This window comes from Pelodiscus sinensis, chromosome 4 (assembly GCF_049634645.1).
Source record: "Pelodiscus sinensis isolate JC-2024 chromosome 4, ASM4963464v1, whole genome shotgun sequence".
In the NCBI taxonomy this organism is placed as follows: domain Eukaryota; kingdom Metazoa; phylum Chordata; order Testudines; family Trionychidae; genus Pelodiscus; species Pelodiscus sinensis.
Genome location: NC_134714.1, coordinates 44396178 through 44421589, shown reverse-complemented (window position 1 = coordinate 44421589; position 25412 = coordinate 44396178). Strand labels below are relative to the sequence as shown.

The following is a 25412-nucleotide window of genomic DNA, read 5'->3' as shown; positions in this document are numbered from 1 at the left end:
TTGTCAGAGCCTGCACTTCCTCTGGTAGAGCCACCCACACTAGCACTGTTGGTGGGTAGGGGAATCAGCCTTTTGACGCATGTCTCATAAGAGTTTCTCTCTCCAAATATGGAGATGTTCAGTCCTTCACCCTCAACTTTCTTTAGGGTGGGGTAGATGACATATGCAATTTGAGGCATTCAAGAGGTTATAGACCCACTGAGAGATGGGTCACACACAGACAGAGATACAACCTTGGGGCCATGGTGATCATGAAAAGTACAAAATTAAGGTAGCTCACAAGCCAGTTGGACTGGACCTTATGAAGAGGGCACAACCAAGCAGCAGAGCCAGCTTTGGGACTCCATAAAGCATTTAGAAAAGCCTGCAATGAAATAATTCCAGCCCCTTGACTTGGCAGTGAAACATATAGCTCAGCATGTTCTGATGATGGGACACTGTTCCATGAAAAAACGCAACATTCCCTCTGGGTAGGTGTGCAGCTACTGAGCATTAGGGGAATGGCTGCACCCTCTCTCTTGGTGGAGCTCTCTGCCAGCTCTCGGAGAGCCCCAGACCGAGGAAGAGTTCGGAAGGCAGACTAGCCATGTGTGTCAGGGATGGGCTGCTTTCAGGAAACAGAGGAAAGAAACTTATCGCACAGCTCCTACTCATGGATTGAGTTGTTGGCTTTTGCATTCCTTATGCTTTCACTTAAACAGGACCAGCTACAACAAGGAGGAAGGAAGGAGGCACACACCAACCATTTAGGCATCCTATGGCCAGGCTCCTTGAGAATACCATTGTCTAAACATGTGTGTTCACATTAATACTGGCTCAGACCATGCACAGCAGCGCTTGGACAGTTAGAACACAAGAAAATATATATAAACCTGCAGATACAAAGTAGGGAGAAACATGGGCAACAGGAACAGATGAGAGATCCTTAAGGACAAGAGTGGATAGCAAGTCAGATAGGAGTTTGTCATGTGGTATGATTTAGAGAAAGGCACTGGTGAAGCTGCCATGAGAAATCCATTGGGGTCCTTGTTTAATGATCACACTGATGGTTATTTTGACTCTCTTTGCTCCATCACCAACTATTCCCACCAGCAGCTGAGCTTAAATGTAACCAATGCAGTAGAGAGAAAACACGCCTGAAACAATAGCTCTAAGAGAGGGATGAGCCCCCTATTTTCCAGCAGGATATGCATATAGAGAGGATGAAAACAACAACACATGTCTGTATCTGTGCTGCCTGTAGGAGGCCCATGAAAAGGACAGCAAAAGTTTGTTTTTCCTGCATATTAGTAGGGTGTTAACTCTGATGGCTGCCTCAAGAGGCCAGCTGAAGTATCAATATTCATTGCGCAGGTGGAGGTATGGGAGGGGGAAACAAGCCTTAACTCTCAAGAGGCCTGAGAACAGGAAACCAACTTTAGGATATGCGGTGACCCAGACAGTCTGTGTTAGGGGAAGATCAAAGGGGGCAGGCTTCCACATCTGTTTTTTTGAGGAGCAGTTCTCCAAGGCTACAAAAACACCGAGAAAAGAACAGACTCAAGGACTTCGAGCAAGAAGGACAAATATCAGTGATGAAAGTCAGGAGGAAAGTCAGGGCTCAGGTGGAAAATCTTCTATTTCACTGTATTAAACTTTTCTTTTAAAAAACCACACACATTGAATTTCTTCAGTACCATCTTAGGTTTTATTACAAAAAAAAGAAAAGAACAAAACCACCATTCACCACTTTTTGGACTTGACTGTGCGTTTCAGATTAAAGCTGTTTCATTCCTTTTCTCTTCTACCAAACAAACTGTCCTTTAGGAGCGATGGCTCTCCAATTCCCTTACAAAAACACTTAGCTTGGCTGCCCACCAGTTTTGGAAATCCTATAAGTTACCACCATGGTAGCCCAAGTTAAAAGGGAAGCTGGTTGTTGACAATGTGAATTTTGAGCAGGTTGATTCTGACCACATTGTTTAGTTTCAGTCACCCCCACCACAGAATCCTGCTGATTTGGGAGATGAAAGGTCAGACCTGTATCTCAGTGGACAATGACAGAGTGATTTTGAGTCAGTACTAAGAGTTCATTAATAAATTAATGTTGGGAATGAACAAACAACAACATTGATTTTGGCTGGTGGGTTTGTCACATCAGTGGCAAGTAAGTCAGTTGGCATACAATTAGAGAGGTTGTAATTAATTTACATAGTACAATCCTATTGGGCAAAAGGTAAAGGCACCAGGCTGGGTTTACAGCTCTCCAAGGACACCACAGTTGCAGAGGGACTCTTCCTTCTATCCAAGAGGTTCTCCTGTTCTGGTTTATCCATTGACCAATCTTCATGCACCATATGAATGACCTATAAATGGCAGTTTACATGGCAAACATGGGCAGCTGCTATGTATGGTGCAAAGCTGCTGTGCACTTCTGCACAAGGTCTGGTCACCAGATGCCAAGAACTTGGGGCTCGAAGCTGCAGAAAGGCAGCACCCATTTCCCCTGTGGGAGCTGCCTCCCCACCCCTCCCCCGGCGACTGAACAACCTGACAACAACGATCTGAGGTAGAATCAGGGATATTCATACCACTGCTGTGAACTGCACCTAGTAGCCTAGACCTTTCATTTTCTGGTCATCGCCCCCAGCTCTGTCCTGAGCTCAGACACACACAGCCCATCCCTCTCAGAGTTTTCATTCCTCCTCCTCCCTCTTTCCTTTTCCCACTCTCTCTCTGTCCAGCTGACTAGGCAGCTTTCCACAGCCAAGTGCACACAAGCGATGCTAATAGCCCAGGTGACCGTGTGAATTCCTGACAGACTGGCAAGCCCAGCACAGTAGGGAGTGGTGCCAGAACCAGGAGCAGCAGTCAAGAGGGCAGCGTGTACAGTATGGCTAGGGGCATTCCCTCCCCACCTCCCTTGTAGAACCTCTCCATCCTCCTCACAAGGTACCCTGTCTTAAGGCCACAGATTGCATAACTGGGCAAACCCCAGATAGCTTACCTCCCTGTGCTTTGCTACAGGGACACAACTGGGGGCATCCCTGCTAATGTACTTCAGTGCCAAGCCAGAACACTGGACTCCAGTGCCGTCTGAATTGGGTTAATCCCCAGGCAGTTATTGAATGAGTGGGGGCAGCTGCTGTCCTGTATCAGCCTGGAGGAAGGGCACTCGCAGAAGCCAGGGACACCGCCTGGGGAGATTAAAGCACTGACCTCCATAGAATGGCATCAAAAGACTGATTGTCTGGGGTTAATCATAAAGAATGAGAGCAGCACCTCAGAGCCCAAAGGTGTGGAGGAAACGTCTAGGGGCTTGCAGTGTGAGAGAGAAAGTGCTGTCACTTTTGCTCAGTCCTCTCCAGATCAAGTTTAATGTCCCTTTCATCTCCTCCATAGGGAGGACTAGAGCAGTGGTCTCCAACCTTTTTAAGCACAAGATCATTTTTTGAATTTAAGTGCAATCCAAGATCTACCACAAACCCAAACACCCTGACCCCGGCTCCTTCCTGTCCCTTCTCCAAGGCCCTGCCCCCTGCTCACTCCATTTCTCACTCCCTTTCATCAGGCATTGGGCACAGTCTCTGGTCTTGGATTAAGTGATCTAGAGCGCAGGCAGGGCGGCTCTGAGCTGAGCCCGGGGCAAGCAGCTGGGGTGCCAGAGGAAGTTCTAGGTGCAGGCTCTGGGAGAGTGTTTGGATACACAGGTGCTCCGGGCTGCGGCAGGAGCTTGGGGAGCAGAGAGGGTTCATAACTAGGGTAGGAGTTCAGGATGTAGGCTCCAGTGGGGCACTGCTTATCTTAGGTGGCTTCTGGCTGGTGGTGCAGTGGGGCTAAGACAGGCTCACCCCCTCCTAGCCAACTGCCTAAAGCAGCCAGCAAACTCCACTAAGTTTTGTTGTGCCCCCTATCTGCTTTGTGGAAATAGGATACAGAGTGGGAAAGGGGGCACCTTGGCAGGAGCACCCCTCACCCTCTCCTGCCATGCATAGGAAGCTGGAGGCTCCTGAGGGGACAGCTCCAAGGCAAAGGGCAGGAGGTGTGCAGTAGAGAGAGGGACAGCTGAAGTGCTGCACTTGATAGCTTCTTGGCCAAACCAGTGAGGATCACCTGTCAGAGGCTCCAAGATCTAGCAGCAGATCCTGATCAACTGGTTGGTCACCACTGAACTAGAGGCACTGACAGAGTGATTTTGAGTCAGTACTAAGAGTTCATTAATAAATTAATGTTGGGAATGAGCAAACAACAACATTGATTTTGGCTGGTGGGTTTGTGACATCAGTGGCAAGTAAGTCAATCGGCATACAATTAGGGAGGTTGTAATTAATTTGCATAGTACAATCCTGTTGGGCAAAAATGCTAATGATGTAGTGCACTCCTCATAGACTTACCATACAGCATATAATGGCTCCCAGGACGTGTCTCCAAACTGCCCTATTATTCTTGGTCAGTCCTCACCTCCCACAACTGACTTGGCTCTTGTCTTTCTAGCTTATAGAGGTAGCTGTGGAATATAGGAGCGTCACTACCAACGCCCAACTAGCTACATGTGTTACCCAATGGGTATCAGGAGTTAAAACCAACCAAAGACTGCAGGATCTTGAGGCATTATCGGAGATGGTCTGGGAAGCATGTTTTCCTCCTCTGCAGTCCTCTGGGGCCGCAGCTTTTGTCTACAGTTAAATCTCCCTTATTTTGTCCCTTGAATCCCAACTCATCTGCATCAAACACCCCTTCTCACTGATCACTTGACTGCACTGTAGCATGGCTTTCATTCCTTCCTGCAGAGGGCACTAGTGCTCATACACACCATTGAGCTGCATTGCCATTGTCTTCCCAAGAGCTCATCTGCAAACCTATACTCCACATCTCACTCTCTCCCCAGGACTAAATTCTGCTCCTCCCCAGAGCAGCGCAGAAGGAAAGGTTACTCACCCTGTGCAGTAACTGGAGCTCTTCGAGATGGTTGTCCTCGTGGGTGCTCCGCTCCACCTCAGGTGCACAAGCTCCGCTGTGCCCATGGTCAGCAGACTTGATAGCAGTGCCTCCCCTCTCCCCAGTTGGCTGTGCATTCAGAGTCAACGCTTGGAACAGTCATCCTGCCTGCACAGCCAACCGCCTCCTCAGTTCCTTCTCTGACCGTGATGCAGTTGGATCTGAAGCCGAGGGAGGAAGGTAGGCGTTGCCATTGGGCTTGTATGACATGTTTGCCCAGGTTTGCTCCATGTCATATTAGCGAGGCGCAGTGCTGTTTTTTGTTTGTTTAGAAAAAAAATAAAAGGTGATGGTACTCCAGGGGAAAAGTTGTTGAGCTCTGACTGGAGGTGCCAGTACTTCGTCTGCAGGTGCCGGTATTGTGTACCTGGCAGTACAGTCACACAAAAAAACACTGGCGAGGCATCTGTAGTGATTGTTAGTGTTACAGGTGGTCGCTGGATGGGTACCCTGCTGCACACATTGTGATGCAGTGTCCACCATGTAAGCGTGGACTTTATCTTGTTTGGTATGGAAAGTTGTCCGTTTAGATGGTGCATGTGTGTGGCCTTTACACCATCCTTAGCCATGCCTGTAATGGTCTCATGTGCCGCTGAGCATGTGGTACCACAAATATGGCCGCTGCCATGTGTCCCAGAAGTTGTAGGCATTTGGTAGCAGACAAAGCAATTGAGTTTTCGAAGATCTAAAATCAGTCTCCAACCCCCTGTCTTGGTGGTGGTGAAGTAGTGGGAGTAAAATCCCCTCCCACTGTGCTCTGGTGGAACCTCTTCTATTGCCCCTAGTTGTAAGAGGTGTTGTGCCTCGTATACGAGAACCTATTTGTAAGGGGTCGTTGAAGTGGGACAGGGAGGAGGGTTGGTAGTGGGGGATGGGATGGAGTATCCAGTTTCAATGATCTCCAACACTCACTTGTTCATGGTGAAGGTCTGCTGGATAAAATGCAGCTAGGCTGCTGCCAAATACTGTACGAAGTATGAATTGCTGCCCTGGAGATCTCAGAGCTGTCCGACCCTCGACCAGATCATCAAAACGCTTGACGAGATGTTGAAGGTTTTTGTATGGCTGCCTGGTCAGATGCTTGCCTATGCCTTTTCTTTCTTGGTTGGCGCCTGCAGTCATAGCGTCTTGGTTGAATGGTATAGGTTTATCTCTGTGTGAAAGATCTTCCCTGTTTCTTCCTATTCATCGGTACGTGTATGCCTAAGGTCTTCAGTGTGACTCTTGAGTCCTTCAGCGTATGAAGTGAGGCATTCTTGGATTCAGTGAAAAGCTTCATGCCTTCAAAGGGTAAATCTTCCACCACGGACTGGACCTCTCTTGGGAAGCTGGAGCCATGAAGCATGCCTCATTACGACTGCAGGCACTAGGGACATTGAGGCAGTGTCTTCTAAGTTTAGTGCAGCCTATAGGGCTGTTCTAGAAATTAATGTCCTTCCTTGTATTGCTCTTCTTTGTTGTCTAGAAGCTCTCCAATAACATTTGACAATTGATTGAAAATGTGATGTGTATACTTTGCACAGAGGATCACATAGTTAGCAATCCTGAGCTGAAGGCTAGCAGACAAGTAAACCCTTCTTGCCCGTTAGGTCCAAACACTTCCAGTCCTTGTCTTAGGCTACTGTGCGCGTGGCCTGCTGCTTGCCCTTTTGGTTGACTGCCTCGACCACTGGGGAATTTGGAGTGGGATGAGAGAATAGAAATTCTGCACCTTTCGGGGCCACATAATACTTGCGGTCAGATCTTTTACCACTCGGTGGGATTGTTGCTGGTGTTTGCTATAGAATTTTGGCAGGCTCCATGAGTGCTTCAATCATTGGGATTGCCAGCTTGGCCTGTGGTGAAGCGTGCAGAACATTCGTTAGCTTATGCAGAGTCTCAGGCAGAGCTGAGAGCGATATGTCCAGTGTGTCTGCAACCCTCTTAAAGAGCTCCTGAAAGGTTTTGAAATCATCCCCTGCATTGGGGGGCGGGGACATGATTGTGTCATCGGCTGACAAGAATAGAAGGTGCTCAGTTAGTGGCAGGTCTTCTAAGGTCCTTTCTGCCCGTGACATCCTTCTCTGCTCTGAGAAGGCAGGATGGTCAGGTGACTGTGTGGGGAGAGTGTGGGGGTTGAGAGCCTATGGTAGGTGGGGCTGCTGAGGTTGTTGCCCTCTATATGGCACCCATGGGTCCCAGTATGGCCAGTTGAGTGAAATGGGTGGCAGGAGCCCTTGTGGCTGTTGCCACTGCTGCAGTCACAAAGGGCTGGGAAACAAGCTTCTGGGAGCGTGCATATTTATGGCATCCTCCTCATTATCAGTGAGTAAGGAAGGCGCCAAGGCTAGTGTTACTGAGAGACTATATCTACAAGTATTTGGGGTGGCACCTGTTCTAAATGGAGGCGTGCCTGGTATTTCTCTCACTCTCAGTTCTGCTGTGGAGATAAACTGAGGCAACTGAGGGGGGGCAGGATGGGCCTCGGAGTGAAACGCATTGTCGGTGCCAGTAATGAAGGTCAAGCCAGGGCCAAGTGCCTCTTATGAGCGTTCCCGCTCTTAGCCGATGCTGGCTCTTTAAGAGTTTGCCCTGCAGCGCTTGGTGCCGGCACGGATTGCACTCTCACTGGTGCCGCTGACAGCGGCTTTGCGGGTGCCAGCTTGGAGCTTCTATGTTTAGGTTCCTCATCCAGTTTGAGGAGGGCGAGGGGGAAGGTTGAACCTTCTCTTTGTAGTCCTGGCTTTTGTGAGTACCAGCCGCATTCCCCTTCTGTTTCTCTGGCGGCTTAGCTGCGGCGGGCACAGAGACAGACTTGCTGTTCACAGAGTGCTTCCTCAGTGGGGAGTCAGAGCCTGCTGAGGAGTGGGACCTTTTTCCTCAGCATTTGAGCCCTGTCCTGGTCCCTGGGGCTTGATAGAGTAGTTGCCCCTCTGGCATGAGCCTGGGGGGGGCAAGATTCTATCTTGTCTACCAGCAGCTGTAGAGTCTTCCTCCAGCTGCATTATTTTAAGCTGGAATTCCCTGGCTCTTCTTGTTCTACTGGTCAGCTGCAGGCAGTGTTTGCACTGCTGTGTATTGTGTTCTTGATCCAGGCAGCAGACACACCGCTCGTGTCTATCTGATATTGAAATGGACAATTTACAGGATTTTCACTTTTTGAATGCTGGGGAGCCAGGCATGTTTTGGTACAAGGTCCGTTTTGAGGCTGTCTCTTTTTGCTAAAGACCATGAGTCTGTGTAGGTGGTGGATAAACTACAACTTCTGAGAAGCAGAGGGAAGAGTCCCTTGCTCTTACTCTTCCTTCCCCCTTCTCTCCCTTTTTTTTTAAATAAATGTAAGAGGAAAACATTAGACTAAGCTAAGTAATGCTAACACTAAGCACTAATTTTAAGTCTAACTATAGTAGAATGAGGTAAATGAGGGCAACTGCTCTGTGCGACTGAAGCCAGCAGCAGTCAGAGAACTGAGGAGCCGGATGGCTGTGCACACGAGATGATCATTCCAAGCGTGGCACACCAGCGCTCTGCATGCACAGCCAATCAGAGGCACTGCTATCAAAAGTTTGCTGACAATGGGTGCCAGTGGTGCTGGTGCACCTAAGGTGGAACACCCACGGGACACTCCTCGAAGAACTACTCAGAGATCCAGCCCCAGCAAGAGAGCACGCCAAGGCAAGGAACCTGATGGAGGTCTGCTTCATTTAGTGTCTGAGTTCAAACTGATCAGCACTGTGTGACATGAGCCTGTGCATAACAATAAAAGGGACTCCAACTAGCTCTTGCCCAAGTCTCTTAAAGGTACAGTTCCCCACAGAGGACTGAAGCTCAGGCCTTTCCCCTCCCCCTCTACACCTCAACGCCCAGATTTCCAGAACAAGGCCTCTCGGGGTTTGGGGACCTGGGAAGAAGTTGACTCACTTCAGCATCCATATTCTTGCAGCAGCAGAGTTGAGTTGATGGTGATTCAGAGCTGTCAAGAAACAACAGGGAGCAGATCTGAGACACAGGACCTCTTCCCAAGCCCCACAGCCCCTGAGGTGTCTCATTCACACGTGTATAGAATACGACTTATTATCGAGGATGCTGGCCAAATCTAGCTTTGTGCTCCATCCATAGGGCGCTCCCAAACAAATGTATCCATGGACATCACTGTGTTGCCCTAGCAACCAGGGCAAAGAGCCTTTTAATTAGTGCAGTGTGCTTTGGGACTATAGATTTTTGTGTCCTACTCATTCCATGCCTCACTCTTTCTACAAACTGAATCTGTGTTGATCTTGACTGCATGCAAACCCCTAACATGCTTGACACTCCTAGAAAACCTCGCCTATGCTGCATGGTGGGAAAGGCACCAAGCCCCAGAGCTCTATGCAATTTGATGACCCTGTGAGCTTTGGGTCTGCTGCTAAAGTTATTACTGCACACCTGTTCTTCAGAAGGGAATTTACAGACAGGGCTCGCACATCTGGTTTGTACAACAGACGTTTGGAAGTTTATCAAAATGTTTTCAAACATTTCAAACTCTGGGCATTAGTCTCAGTGCTGTGGTGGAGGAAGCAGAAGGGCTGGAAGGATGTGCCCTTCTTACACCCCACAGCAGGCTGGGCAAGGCTTCACACAGTGAACTCCTAGAAACAAGATGGCCTGTCCAAGTCACTGGCTGACACGAAACATGCTACACCCTGTCAGGGAGGCTCTTTCAGCAAATTGCAATCTCCCACGAGCACAAGGTGGGAAGATGAGCTCTAGCAACATTCACTGATAGAAGAAGCCTCTTTCAGAACAGCTGATTCAGCAGTACCACTCTTAGCAAAACAACTGTGGGACACTAAACGTGTGAGGATTACAAACAGATCAGCAGTGCAGGGTGCATTTGGAGAGAGGGGCCTAGTCTGCTTGATTATTGACATGCACACTTCAACCTCCAGAGAGCCAGAGCTCAGACCATGGCTCTTAGTAACCTATTACCAGAGACAGGGTCAAACTGGAGCTAAGGGCTGTTTGCCCTGCTTGCAGTTGCATCTGCTTATTCTTATTAATGCAGAATTGCAAGGCACATACTCCAGTTTTCCTTCCCAAATAAAAAGCTTTCATTCCATGTTGAAATTTCCCACGATTGGAGAGCAAGCTCTCTCCAACAGTACAGTCCTTCTCTTTTCAGTAGCATCTCAGAAATCCCAATATCTGCAGTCACATGGAGTCTAAATTAGGTGTTACCACTCAAAAAGATCTTGGAGTCACTGAGTGGATGTTTTCAGAGAACTCTCCACAATGTGCAGAATGTTGGGAATAATTAAGAAAGGGAAACATAAGACAGAAACTATCAAACTGCCTCTATATAAATCCATGGTACAAACGCTTACTGAATACTGAGTGCAGATGTGATCGCCTCATCTCAAAAAAGATATATTGGAATTGGAAATACAGGCAGTCCCTGACTTACGCGGATCCGACTTACGTCGGATCCGCACTTACGAACGGGGCTTTTCTCGCCCCGGAGCTCACAGGCGGCGGGTCGCCACCCGTGTCCTCCGGGGCGAGAAAAGCTTCTCCCGGTCTCTCTGGTCTGCTGGGGGGGGTCCAGCAAAGCCGCTGGACCCCCCCCAGCAGACCAGGGACACCCGAGCAAAGCCGCAGCCTGGGCAGCTTTGCTCATTTGCCCGGGAGCAAAGCCGCCCAGGCGGCGGCTTTGCTCTAGTGTCCCTGGTCTGCTGGGGGGGGAGGGTCCAGCAGCTTTGCTGGACCCCCCCCAGCAGACCAGGGGGACAGGAGCAAAACCTTGGAGCACGCCCGCAGCGGGACAGCCCAGGCGTGCCTGGACTGTCCCCCGCTGCCCGCGTGCTCTGCGGCTTTGCTCCGCGTCTCCCAGGTCAGCAGACCAGGGAGACGGAGCAAAGCCATGGAGGACTTGGGTGGTCCCACCACCCCCGTCTCCCTGGTCTGCTGGGGGGGGGGTGCAGCTAGTGCCCCCCCGCAGCAGACCAGGCTTTTCTTGCCTACCCCTGGGGTAGAGCAGCTGGGGGCTGCCGGGTTGGTCCCGCAGCGCCGCTCCGGACCAACCCAGCAGCACCCCAGCTGCTCTGCCCCAGGCGTCCGCAAGTCAGCAGCAGCTGACGCCAGTTCCGACTTACATACAGATTCAACTTAAGAACAAACCTACAGTCCCTATCTTGTACGTAACCCGGGGACTGCCTGTAGGTTCAGAAAAGGACAATAATGTATTAGGGGATATGGAATGGCTGCCATATGAGGAGAGAATAATTAGACCGTGACTTTTCAGCTTGGAAAAGAGACGACTAAGGGGCATATGATAAAGGGGTATAAAATCACGACTAGTGTGAAGAAAATTAATTTGTTCATTCCTTCCCATAACATAAGAACTAGGGGTCAAAAAGTGAAATTAACAGGCAGCAAGCAGGTTTAAAACAACCAAAAGGAAGTATTTTCCTCACACAGTGTACAGTCAACCTGTGGAACTCCCTATTAGAGAAGATTGTGAAAGGCCAGCACTTTTACTAGATAAGGTCACAGAGGATAGGTCCATCAATGGCGATTAGCCAGAATAAGCAGGGATGGTGTCCCTAGCCTGTTTGTCAGGGCTGGGAATGGGTGACTGGGGTTGGATCATTTGATTATCTGTTTAATTCATCCCCTCTGGGATACCTAGCAGTGGCCACTGTCAGATGACAGGATACTGGACTAGATGGACCTTTAGTCTGACCCAGTATTGCAGTTCTTCTATTCACACCCATGCTAATCAGACCCAGGTGCAATACTTGTAATACTATTGGATTTCTGCTCTTCCCAGGCATTCCTAGCTATAGAAACACAGCTAACAGCTAATGTTTTAATTAACATAGACAGCGGCGGATATAGGGCACGGTGAGCGGGGCGGCTGCCCTGGGCTTCAATAGGCCCCGCGCGCACGCGCTACTACCTTTCGGCTGCGGCCGTGTCACATGCACAAAATTGTGCTGCCCTGGGCCCCGCGCTTCAATAGGCTCCGCACCCTGGGCCCTGCAAAACTCTCCTCCGCCCCAGCAATTAGACATGACAAACTCAAAGACCTGCTAGTTGCTGGAGTAAAATATAACCAGAACCCACAACATGCTTTGTATCTGCGGGCTCCTGATTTGTAGCCAGAGGTTCTCAAAATACATGCGACCACCTACCTCTAATATTTTTCCCAAAATACTTAATTTTAGGAAAAACAAGTAAATATGTACATATGTCCAACTCACTGTACATTTATTTATGTAGGTGTCTTTTGCAAACTCTGTAGTAATGTTCAGTTATTTCTAATGGACCAAAACTGAATAGAAACACAAATAAGGTGCTTTCTATGTTGTCTTTTTTTCTGCTTTTTACATGACTTTTTTGAAATACTTGCTAGTTACTAAGTTGGCTGTGAAAAGGGATATTAAACATACAACTATCACTTTTCATAGCAGACTTCAGCCCTGGCAAACCCAAGGACAAATTAAGCCCTGAATGGGGAGATGGGTACGGATTAGGGATGTTAAATATCGGTTAATTAAATAATCCAGTAATCATGAATTCTTATTGGTTCGTTGACTATTCTACAGTCCCTGAGGGCAGGACTGGCAGCCACTGTATCAGAGGCAGCAGAGCAGGATGCCAGGCGGGAGCTGGTCCGCAGCAGCTCGGGGTGGCAGCAGCCCGTTTACAGGAGCGTCTGAGCTCCTGGACCCAGCAAGAGCCGGAACTAAGCTGGGCTGCCTGCCTGGCTCCTAATACACTTTAAATGCAGAGCTGCAGCAGGGGTAGGTCCTGGACCCAGTGTAAGCCAGGACTGAGCCAGGCTGCTGGCCAGCCTGCTAAAAAATTTACTGGCAATGGATGGGGGAAATGAAATGCATGTAGTCTATAAGCATTAACCTATGAGCTTTTGCTGATCAATTAATCGGTTAATCAACTACACTATTACATCCCTCGTACAGATGCAGTGTGGACCAGCACAATGGTGCACTTAGCAAGGCAGCAGCAGCCAGGGGTAATGAGGGCTGAGCTTGGGGCCAGAGCCCACCACTGCACAGCAAGCAAATGCAGCCCAAAGTTCTGTGACTGGAGCCTCCCACCCACCAACCGTAAACCAAAGCTAGACCCACTGGGCTAGACCCAAGGTGCGCACAGTCCCATACAATGGGTTACTGTAAGTGGAGTGCTGCTGTAATAGGATGCATCTTCCCTTCATACCAGGTCTGAACATGGAAAGTACAGAGAGGGTATACGTTCTGGAAGTCCACCTCTTCATTCCCAGCTATAGCAATGCCAGCCTGGCTCCTTTCTACTCCTTACCATACACATCAGAAATCACTCTTTATAGCTCCCCTACTCACTTCATCCTCCTGCTTGGTCAGGAGGTAAAGATAATGCCTGTAGGACTACAGCACTGTACACCAGCCTGCCATACAAGGGGATTTGCCAAGCTGAACCCTGGTATAAGGGAGTGAAGCATCCCTCATATGATGATGTGCATAGACCAAGATGACAGGTCACAGGGGTGATGCAGGAGGAGTGAAACTCCATGGAAAATCTGAAAATTGTCTCCCCATTTTTTATAACCCAGCTGACTATAAATGGCTCCCACCGTATTTACTTTGAGACACTCCAGAGATGCATATTTGGCCTTGCTTTTATGTGCATCTTGTGGAGATCTGAGCTCTAGCTCCAACCCTGCCATTAGCACTGTGCAATACTAAGCACATTACTGCCACCTCTGGGCATCAGCTTGCCAATAATTCTTACGTACCTCACTGGAGGGCAAGGGGGTTAACTTGTTTTTAAAGTGCTTTGAGAGCCTCTGAAGGAAGGTGTTGGAGAAGCTGAAACCTAAAGGTCAGGGGCCATGTAATAGCTTCAAGAAGCACAACACACATCAGCCTGCAGCAATAGAAAAAGGAACGTGCACATTACCCTGGTGTGCTTGCCTCACGCCCATTCCTCATTTCTTACCGCATCTGCTTTAAGGTCCTGGTGCTAACCTTAAAGCTCCCCATAGGTTGAGCCTAGCTGTCTCAGAGCTGCCTCACTGCATGAGACTTATCTTGAGTGCAGGGATCATTGAGAGAAGCTGACAGGACCGACAGGAAACACACACAGGAACAGAAGTGAGGAAATTGTTCCTCGTCTGAGGGGCTAATGATGAGAACTTATGCACTGGTGAGCCTGCCTCCTTCAGGCCATGGCAGAACAATCTTTTTGCACAGGTTTCTCCACAATACAGACACTTGGGATTCCAGGCCACCCTCTTGCATGTGCAGATGCTCAAATCCTTTCCAAAAATCCACTTCTGCCACCATTCCCACAAGAAGAGAGCTTTACACATCAATGAAAGAAATAATGAAAAATAAGCCTGAGTCACTCTGCACTGTGGGTACTGTATTCTAGGTCTCACCTTAGGTTCAGTCAGCTTCAAGGCAGGACCTGGCTTCCACGGTATGTACACTGTGTAGCACTGAGCACGGTCAGCCCTGCACAAATAAGCACAGAATAGCCTGGCAGCGCTTTCCTGTGGAAACCAAAGAGCAAGAGCAGCTTCACATATGAGAATTCCAAAATCAGAGGTGCAACGAAGAGCATGAGCCAAGCTGCTGCTTTTTAAACAGCACCTTGGTCACCTAGATCCCATGGTTATGGAGAGTGGTCTCATAGTAGGGCACTGGTCACCTGGATTCAAACCCACCTCTCTGGTCCCCATTTATAAAATGGCAATATCACTTCTTTTCTCCTACCTGATGTCTGCACACTGGGGCCCTGGGATCTTCACTGGCAACTCTAGGCACTACCATAACACAACTTAAAGTAAAGGTGAGGTATGTCCTCCATAGAGAACATTGTGCTATTGTGCAGGCTGCACCTAGGTCCCACTTGCCTTGCTGCTAGTTGCTTAGGAGAAATGAAGATGCTAAGCTGTGCATTACACTGGGCAAGGATATGTTTGTTATGCTAATGGAGATGGTTGGGCCAAGTTTGTTACAGGGGCAGTGAACTTCACTAGACACAGCACAGGTGCTGCTGTGGCCTGGGGAGATGGCTGGTTCAGACAGAGTGGGTGGAACTGGGGACAACTCTAAAAAGGGAACTGGGTTTCATATACAAGAGAAAGAAGGGAACTTCAGGGCATCAATGTGATTGCTTCTATCCAGAACGTTGGCTTCTCCCTGGGACAGAGGCACAATCTCACTGACCCTAGGCAGGTTATGTTTGCCCATGGGGGAGGGAAGGTGGCTTTGTGCTGCTTGATAAATTGAGCTGGGCCCTCTGTGCGGACAGATCACTAGGCCTTTTGTCTCTTCACTCTCACGGAGGGTGAAACTGATCCCTCCCCCCATCCATCACTCTGCAAGGCAAGCTCAGGCCCCCTGCTCCCCACAGGCAGAGCTTTGTTCAAGGGATGAATCAACACTTCGTCCACTTACCTCCACCCCCCATGGAAAACCTAACCTGGGGGGGAGGTCAAGTGTGGCTTTCCCAAGCGGCACTGTACCATTTAGCAGTGCAGAAATTTCTGAGCCTCTCCTGGGGCTGGGTATGCAGGAAAGGCACTTCCCTTACAGAGACAGGAAAGCAGCCACCAAAAGCTTTAAAAAAAAAAAATGAATGGGGGTGGGGTGGAGGGAGACAAACAGTATTAGCCTTACTCTGAAGCATGGGTCAAGGCAAGAGAGAAGGGAAACTCTTCCAAAGATGAGAACAATTAGATAGTGGATCATCACCCTCCCCACAAGCAGGATGTAGGAATATGGTCTAAATAGAGCCACCACACCAACACTAATTCAGTTTCACCACCACGTTTTATCTCAGGGCCTACCTCCATTAGGGCTATTTGCAGCACTGCAGCTCTAAGATTTCCTTTGAGCAGGTCTGATTAAAGCAGTGCTCCAGATGGCTTAGACTAGCACTCCGACTCTCCCAGGGTGCTCATGCTCCCAGAGCTCCACCAGCATCAGCTCTGGCCATCAAGATGAGAGCAAGCTCACATGGGATTTATAAGTCCCCGCCAGCCTTTCTATCAGATTTGTTTAATGATACTCCCTTCTAGCCCTCCAACCCAAGCCAGGTGAAGTGCATTAGTTAGACCACAAAGGGAATGCCCCCATGGCCTAACTGCCACCACAAACAGAGCTCCCAGTAATCTGTGCACATGTGTAGCCATTCAGGAGTGATTTCATTGCCACCCAGCTGATTAGCAGAATGCTTGCAAGTAGGTTTTTTTGTTTCTACTGGTGGTGCACATTCACACATACCTTGGTGCACATAAAATTTATTACACACTGTTGGTGCTGGGTTCGATAAAATGGTAGGAGCCCCAGAGGCTTAAGGCCAAATACCCAGTGAAAATACAGAATGATGGCAAGACAACAAGTTTTGCTAAAGAAGGAGTGATTTATTAAGCAGAACAACTTACTAATATTTACTTAACATTTACCTAATATAATGAACTACCTAATATTTACCATACAACAACTTTTAAACCCTACCTAAGTTACAGCTAAGTCAAATATATACACACTTTAAAAAAACTGTTTCTTTAACACTGACAATAGCAAGGGTAGCAATATTTTTTCTAACCTGGCTCTTTTAAACAACTTAACAACAGTGGGGGCAAATTAAATACTTACAAACTCAGCAACAACAACACAAAGACACACAAGGAAACGGAGCATGCTCCAGATTCGTACACCCCTTTTAGACTTTTTAGATTCGGTGGGTGGGAGGCAGCCTTTGGGTGATCAGTCCTAAGCCAGACTCAGATTCTGTCTTCCAGCATCCCATAGTCCTCCCCCAGCTAAGGGCAGAGAGGTTTTTATGTTCTTGCCTATTACCATATTTGGTGTTGTTTGTGCTCTGGGAGTGGCATGGGTGTGGTGTGAGGCCCATATATGGTGTTGAGTGCTGGACTCTGACAAGCTCCATTTTATTGGTAGATAAGCCTTGTTGCTATCCATGTGACGTGGTGAGATTGCTGAGGTAGATCTCGGCTATAGGTGCGAGGCTTGGCCAAGAGAACCCATACTTGACACACACAGATGGGAAAAATCTGCACATGGATGGGAAAGATTAGAAGGAACATTGCCCACAAGTCCCATAAAATTACCTAATCATCATAGACCCTGGGACACCAACTTTGGGAGCAAGTGCTCAGGGTCTTGGAGAATGTTCTTACCAGCACAGTGAAGGGCGTTCCCATGGCGTGTCTTCAAAGAGTCCTCAAATAATTGACTTCAGTGAAACTCAGACTGCAAATTAGGCACTTGCTGATTTGCAGGATCAAGGCCTATGACTGTAATTTTTCTGGGGCCAGGAGCATGTTTTTCTAAGTGCTTGTACAGCCCCCAGCATATTGGTCTCTATTTCAGTATTTATATATTACAATTAGTAGCAATCAGGCTACATAGATGTTCCAGAACCCAAGCAGAGATCAAGTCCTGGTCCTAAGGAGCTAACTGTCCTGCTCCGACAACCCCTGGAAACACAGATCAGATGCAACAATTTGCAACAAGTTATCACTGTCAATAGCAATATTTTCCTGAGGCATATGCAAGTTAACTTTACTAGACTCATCCCTGGGCCAGGGCTGGAATGTGGCAGCTCTTTGAAGGGACAAATTTTATTCCTTATAAAACCCAAGGCATGGAAGGTTCTGCAGTCCTGAAAACCCATGCTCCTCAGGAGGATGCCAGAGCTCTTTGCAGGAATGGAATGCCCTCCAGAGCCCAGCTCTACAGGCTCTGCCACACTGCTGCTGGAATTGTGTATTGGAACAGGGCAGAGCTGGTGGCCCTTGACTGCACAGTTCCACTGATCTTTTCCCACAGCTGCAAAGAGAGCATAGCCAGAGCAAAGCTATCATATCTGTATGCTCCCCCAGCAGTCTTCACCTGGATCCTATGCTCCATCCAGACTGCAGGCAGTGAACCAAGCCAAGCAGTGGGGACTGTGCAGGAATATTCTCCCTTCCCCCCCACAAGTCACATGGAGCCATTCTACTCATGGAGCTATTCACATTCACCAAACCTCTTTTTGCAAAGCTGGGACCCACCCTTGGAGATCCTGCTCCAGCTGCCAGCTCCTTCCATTTGATCCTTTGACTTTCATTCACTCCCTTTGTGTCTGAGGCTATCTGCAGCAGCCTGAGATTGTCCCAGTTGCAGGATGGTAGCAGCGAGGGCAGCAGCTGGAAGGTGAACTGCAGGGAGTTGGTGCCAGACACTCCGGTTCCTTTCATGCCTCTCTCCTTCTGGAGTCAAGGTCAAAGGACAGGGCAGAGCAGGGCAGCTCCTGCAGCTGAAGTCCAAGAGGTCGTGGTTCTTGCTTCTATTGTCCTTTTCTGGGGTCACTGTCAGAGGGACAAGCTGCTCAAACAAAGCCTGGTGAACCTGTAGCCAGGAAGGCTGGGATACAGCCATCGGTGTCCTTCCAAACCATGCAGATTTCATTCCTAGGGTTGCCAAGTATCCGGTATTCAACTGGACCGTCTGGTTTTTGGGGCCTCTGTCCGGTAAAAAAATTCAGAAAATACCAGACATGTGTAATGTCTGGTATTTTCTGTTTTGCCGGCTGGGTGCCAGACGGAAGCCTGGCGGGGGTGAGGGAAGTGGCTGGGAGGCGGAGCGTGATCGGCGCTGGGAGCCTCTGGTTGCGTCTGACATAGGAGTGACGCCTTGGGGAGGAAGAGAAGCCCTGTCCGTGCTCCTGAGCAGGGGCGGATATAGGGCAGGGCGAACAGGGCAGCCGCCCCGGGCCCCTTGCTTCAGAAAGCCCTGCGCATGCGCCGTGGCGCCGCTACGTATGCGCATGACCTCACTGAGCATGCGCTGTGGCAAAAGGGGGCCCCGCGGCATTATGCTGCCCGGGGCCCCGCAAAACGGTCATCTGCCCCTGCTCCTGAGCTCTGTACAAGCATGTTGTGGAGCAGTAGGTGGACTCGCTCATGCTTCGCCGGGATCATATGCAGGACAAGCAGCACCCTGGGATCTGCATGTGCCCGGGTCAGTCCTGCTCCCCGCCGGCAATTCTCTCCCCGCACTGCTCCCAACCCCCCACTCCCAGCCAGCCCTGCTTCCTGCCGGCTGGTTCTCCTCCCCCAATCTCCCCCAGTCAGCTCCGCTCCCCCCGATCTTCCCCAGCCAGCCCTGCTAACCCCGACCCCCCCTCCTTGGACCAGCCCTGCTTCCCACCAGCCACCCCCCCGAAATTGTGGAAGAAAACATTGTCCTCACTCTGCGTTGTGTTTACGCAACAAGTAGCCAGAGGCAGTTTTATTACGAGCTGCAGCAAGGGAAAAACTGGTTCAGACAGGGGGGGAGTCCCCCCCTCACGGAGGCAGATCTTCGAATACAAGCAATTATGAAGCAGTTTATATACTGTCTATTAAATATCATAACAGTAACAATTAGTCTCCTTCCCATTACAAACACCAATGGCTAACAGTTATTTAGTTCCACCCAGATGCTCCTTATCTCAAGGTCCCTACCAGAGTCAGCATTCTATCCTTATCTCCGTATGGAGGCGAGAGGCGAAGGCAGCGTCTAATTACAGATCTCGCGTTGTCAGGCCACAGACTTAGCCTGACTCTTGCTCTCTTGTTAACAAGACCAAGATGGTCACTATAGGATCAGGGGAATCACAGAGGAAAGGGAGGAAGGGAAAGGAAGAAAAAGAAAGTAAACTTTCCACTGGCCTGGGAAGTCTAGGTCAGGGCAAAATATGGCCAAGGGGCTGGATCCGGCCTGTGGATACTGCAGGGAACCCCAGGCAGGCTCCCAGCTTGCCTTGTCCCACCCACACAAATGCAAATGCAGCCATGGGGGGGTTTTCTTTGAAAACAGAGTCTGGAGGGGAGGGGAGAAGTTTTAGAAACTGCTCCCACCCCCAGCACAATCCCATCGGCCTGTTTCTGGCCAGAAATTGGCCAGTGGGAGCTTCCTGTTTCAGTAACAGGCAGCCATGAAGCACAAGGGGCTCCAGAGCACGTCTGCAGCCTGTGAGAGGGTGGGGCAGGCAGAGAGGTTGATTCAGGAACCTCTGCTGGCTGGTAAGTCTCCTGGGCAGAGCCTCTCTCTCACACCCCAGTCCCTCCCTTCCCAATGCCTCTGCCCCCCCACTCCTGCCCCCCCACTCCACATACCCAAATCCTCTGCTCCCCTTCTGTACCCAGATCCCCTCCCAGGTCCGGCAGCCCAATCCCCTGCCCCAGATCACAGTCCCCTTCTGCCCTAGTTCACAAACCAAATCCCTACCCCAACCCCCGGTACCTTAATTCCCTACCCTAGGTCATAATCCAACCCCCGCCACCCTAGTCCAGTGCCCTAGGTCACAACTGCCTCCTTCACCCAAACTTCCTCCCTTCCCCAAGGTCCCTTCTGCACCCAAGCTCCATCCCAGACCTCGCACCTCCTCCATTAATATAATGGAAGAGTACCACTCTGGACCACTTTCCAAATACTTGGAGTGGCCCCCCATCAAAAATTATTGCCCATTCCTAGCTCTAGTCTCTGCCTGTCCCATGAGGAGCCAGCATGGCTCCTGCTCCTTGTGCTTATAGTGGGGAGAATGGGGGTGTGTCAATGCCTGCTCTAGCTGAGGGAAGCTCCCTTTCAGTCAGTGAAGTTACATTTTCACCAGGTCTACATTCAGTCCAAGTAAGGCAAGTCCAAAGGAATAGATTATATGAATCCCATAAGATACTCATGATGAGGGTAGCAGAGAACAAACAACAAAAGATAAAAAACAAACAACAGGAACTATGGGCAAAGCCACAGCCCTACAGGGGGAAAGAGAGCTCAATCCCTGCACCATCTGTGGAGGAGTGCAAGGATATTGCAGGCAAAAGGGACTTTAACTGCTCAGGCACCTGCTGGGAAACATACAGGGTATGTCTACACTACCCTCCTAGTTCGAACTAGCGGGGTAATGTAGGCATACCGCACTTGCAAATGAAGCCTAATTCGAACTACCTAGTTCGTGCCCCGTGTAGCCGCGCTGCACAGGGTTCGAACCAGCGGGGTTTTAAAAATGGCGGCACCCCGCTTATGCAAATGAAGCCCGGGAAATTCAAATCCCGGGCTTCATTTGCAAGTGCAGTATGCCTACATTACCCCGCTAGTTCGAACTAGCGGGGTAGTGTAGACATACCCACAGATATACACAGCCTGCCAAGGTGTGCCCTCAACTATGCAGAGGGCAATTCCATGACCCGGTGGCGATACAGGACCTAGTGCACAAGTCTAGGCACCCACAAAGGTCAGCCAAACAATGAGCAGAAGATCTAGATTTATTTAGAAGAACAGTTGAAGAATGCTCTCAGCTTGTCCTCATTAAGCAATGCTTCAGGGAGCAGCCTGATAACCCTGAGGGTGTGAACACCTACAGAGAAGCAGATGTGATTAGACCCAATAACAAAGGAACAGACAATAAAAACCAGGAAACTGTTGGTGGGAGCGACTAGATTTTGGAATGGTCTTCTTCTTTCCCCACAATGGATCACTATCTTTTCAAGGTTGGGGGGGCTTGTGTGTCTCAGTGACCCCTAGAGCTATGTCGGCGGGAGCCTAGTGCTCCTGGTAGGATCATCTATGCCAAACAGGTCGAAGGGTAGAGGCCAGAAGTTCTCCAGGTTGGGGGTTTGGCTCAGGGCTAACACCCTGACCTAAAAAAAAAAAAAATTGTTACAGAAATAGCAACGAAGAATTCTCCTTATGACCAAAGACAAACAAAAATGGAGAACCTTCGTTGCTGCCCTACATGCCAGCGGGCATAATAGGCATTAACTAACTTCTTCGAGCCATTTAAAAAAAGGAAGTTACTCATCTTGTGCAGTAACAACAGTTCTTCAAGATGTGTCTCCCCATGGGTGCTCCACTGTTGGTGTTGGGCTCGTCCCAGCACCATTGATTGGAGATTTTTCCAGCAGTGTATGGTCAGGCCGTGCATGCGCTGCTAGGGCACATGCTATTCGTGACTTTGGAATACTTGCATGTGGCCCAACTCCCCTTAGTTTCTTCGTGCGTGCCTTCTTGATTGGATTGGATCCAAAGAAATGGGGAGGAAGGGTGGATTGTGGAGCACCCATGGGGGGGGACACATCTTGAAGAACCATCATTACCGCACAAGATGAGTAACTTCCTTTTCGTCTTCAAGTGATGTTCCTGTGTGTGCTTCCCTGTTGGTGACTGTCCAGCAGTATCCAGCATCTGGAAGATGGACTTCAGGTTAATTGTTATGCGCAGATGATAGGACCACATGAGGTACTGCAGAGCCTGTGAGGGAACTGCGTAATGTCTCATGAAGGTGTGGTTGGATGACCATGTACCTGCCGCACAGATGTCCTTGAGAGGAACTCCCTTCAAAAAGGCTGTTGACATCACTACAGCCTGTGTAGAATGTGCACTGGGGATCATACAAAGTGTTCTGCCTCAGAGCAAATAACATTGATTGATGCAAAATGTTATTAGTTTGGAAATATGCTGTGATAGTGGCATTCCCTGAAAGTGCTCCACAAGCAATAAAAATAGTCTTGCAGAAAAGCCATGTGCAGTCGATATAAAACAATAACACCCTCTGGACATTTAGGATGTGTAACACTGATGCCTCATGAGAAGCATGAGGTTTCTGGTAGAACATAGGTAGGACGATAGGTTCATTAACATGGAATTAATGCAGATTTTAGGCTGAAAGGAGGGGAGTGCTCAGGGGACCACTCTGTATAGCATACAGTGTAAGGTGGAGATGCCGTGAGGGCTGCAATTTTGCTAACTCGTCTTGCTGATGTGATTGCCACTAGAAACACAGTCTTTGTTGTTAATAAGGAGAGCAATCACGTGGCCAAAGGCTGAAGTGGTGATCTAGTTAGTGAATCTAGCACCAACTCTAAGTCACAAGTTGAGGCTATGGATTTACATGGAGGGTTTAGGTTGTGTAGCCCTCTCAAAAAATCTCTTAGATATAGGGTGTATGAATAATGAAAATCCATCAATTGGAGATTGAAAAGCTGCCAGTGCAGCCAGATGAACTTTAAAGGAGGTGAGTGATGGACCCTGCTGTTTGGGATGTATAATGTAATCAAGTACGGTATGTAGAGGAGTGGTAGTTGGTTGAGCGCCAATGTCGCACCATGCTGTGAAACATTTCCACTTCCACAGGTAAGTATTGCAAGTAGTCTGTTGTCTACTCTGAAGCACAACATTCTTCACTTGCTATGAGCATCTTTTCTCCTCTCCAGAGAACCAGAGAGAAACCATGCTGTGAAGTGTAGTGTTTCTGGCTGGGGATGAAGAAGGATGCCTGCGTTCTGAGAAAGGAGGCCTGAACAAGTCAGAAGGTGGTAACGAGGCTGATGAGACATTTAATAAAGATAGGGAAACCAAGTCTACCTGGCCTACACTGGGGCTATGAGGATGACTCAGTCATTGTCTGACTGGATCTTCCTGATGACCCTCAGAAAGAGAGAGGGATTGGGGGAAATGTGTAGCAGAGGGAGGCCTCCCACGTGATTAAGGCAGCGTCTTAGTGAGTCTGGTCCTACTTCTATTTTAGAGCAGTGCTGTGGGCTCTTAGTATTCTGGTAATTCGCAAAAAGATCTACTATCGGAAGCCTCCAGAAATGAAATATGGTATGTATGACGCACATGTGGACATCCCATTCATGGTCTGTTGTGAAATGCTGGCTGAGAGCATCTGTCATTGTATTGTTGACCCCCTGAACATAGGATGCAACCAGACTGATGCTGCTGCTAATACACCAGTTCCATAGGTGTACAGCCTCCGCAGAGAGGGATGGAGAGCGGGTACCACCTTGACAATGGATATAAAACATGATGGTGACATTGTTGGTGAGGATATGCACTGTGGGTCCACAAATATGCCAGATGAAATGTTTGCAAGCGTTGCTCACTGCACAGAGTTCTAGGAGATTGATGTGCAATCTGGATTCATGAGTTGACCATTTGCCCTGAGTGAAGTAGTGTTGCATTTGTGTGCCCCAGCCAAGAAGGAAGGCATGGTAATTTGTAGAGATGGCTGTGTCTGGGGAAATGGGACACCTGCAAGGAGGTTCTTTGGATTGGTCCACCATCACAAGGAAGCGATAATCCTCAGGGTAACTGACACCTGCTTGCACACATGATGCTTGGCTGGGGTATAGACTAAAGACAGCCAGTGCTGGAGACACAGAAAGTGCAGACTGTCACAGAGTGTGGGGGAATGTGGGGGAGTCGCTGCACCCCATCCATAGCCAGATGTGACTCTCAGCCGGCAAGTAGAACAGGTGGTTTATTTGTTCACAGGGACACAGCGTAGCACAGACTTGTCACAGGAATCAGGAGCATTCAGCACAATCCATCTTGGAACAAGGGGACCCAGAGCCAGGACTCTAGGCCCCTGCTCAGCCCCCCTTAAGCCAGCTAGGCTCCCTTCTCCCTAAGCCAGCTGAAAACTAACACACACACCCAGGCACAGGTCACACCCTGGAGGCAGCTCTGCCCCCTCCTTTGTCCTGCTTCCAGGGCAAAGTGTCACCTGACTGAATCCTCCACCTAGCTCAGGTGACAGGAGGCCTGGACCATTCCCTAAATGCCTTCCCTCAGGAGTCCTCACCTAAAGAGCCCATCCCCTGCTGGACGCTACTCACACACAGATTCACTACCGAACAGCATAAAGACAGAAGAATAACATACAACACAACAAAGCAACCAGAGTGAATACACTGACTACAGGAGTGAATACAATCCTCATTACATCACACATACATGCATAACAGACCATATATTGTGGCCACCATACATATATCCCATGAGCTGGAGGCAGGTGAGCACTGTCACAGTGGGACTGGACTCCATAATAACGATGAGGCTTTATATGGCCTCGAAACGTTGGACAAAGTGGTATGCTTGTGCTATGGTGGAATCCAGTCGAGCTCCTGTGAATTCTAGTGACTGCGTTGGGCAAAAAATGGACTTCTGCTCATTTATGATGAGGCTGAGAGATTCAAAGAGCCTCTTGGAAAAGAAGGGCATCTGTAGAGTTGCTTGTTGAGATGGACCTCATATGAGGCAGTCATCTAAATAAGGAAAGATCACGATGCCTTCGGTAGATGAGCCACCACGACCGCCAGGGTGTTCGAAAAGACTCTGGGAGCAGAAGAAAGTCTGAAGGGTAGGACTCAATACTGGAAATGATCAAAAGCAATTGTAAAGCAGAGGAAGCATCTGTGTGTTGTGTAATTGGTGATGTGAAAATAAGCATCTTGCAAGTCAAGGGCTGCAAACCAGTCTCTTTCTTCTAGTTCCAAGATGATGGACGTGAGTGTGATAATTTTGAATCATTGCTTGCAGAGGTACTTGTTTAGCTGGCGAAGACTGAGGATGGACCTCCAATCCCCCATTCTTTGCGAGAAAGTAGTTTGAGTAGAAACCTCTACCCTGATGTTGTTC

The 25412-nt window shown here is 49.1% G+C and overlaps 1 long non-coding RNA gene across 2 annotated transcripts; it reads right to left on the bottom strand.

Annotated features, from left to right (window-relative positions):
• Positions 1-4269: 4269 nt before the first annotated feature.
• On the bottom strand, positions 4270-19027 carry LOC142829104 (uncharacterized). Of its 2 annotated transcripts, none has more exons than XR_012903383.1 (3): positions 16602-19027; positions 14375-14488; positions 4270-8929 (listed from the first exon to the last, which is right to left on the bottom strand). It is a non-coding gene; the product is annotated as an uncharacterized LOC142829104 (long non-coding RNA). The 2 variants fall into 2 exon arrangements; XR_012903382.1 differs by lacking the exon at positions 16602-19027 and adding an exon at positions 15791-15928.
• Positions 19028-25412: the final 6385 nt, after the last annotated feature.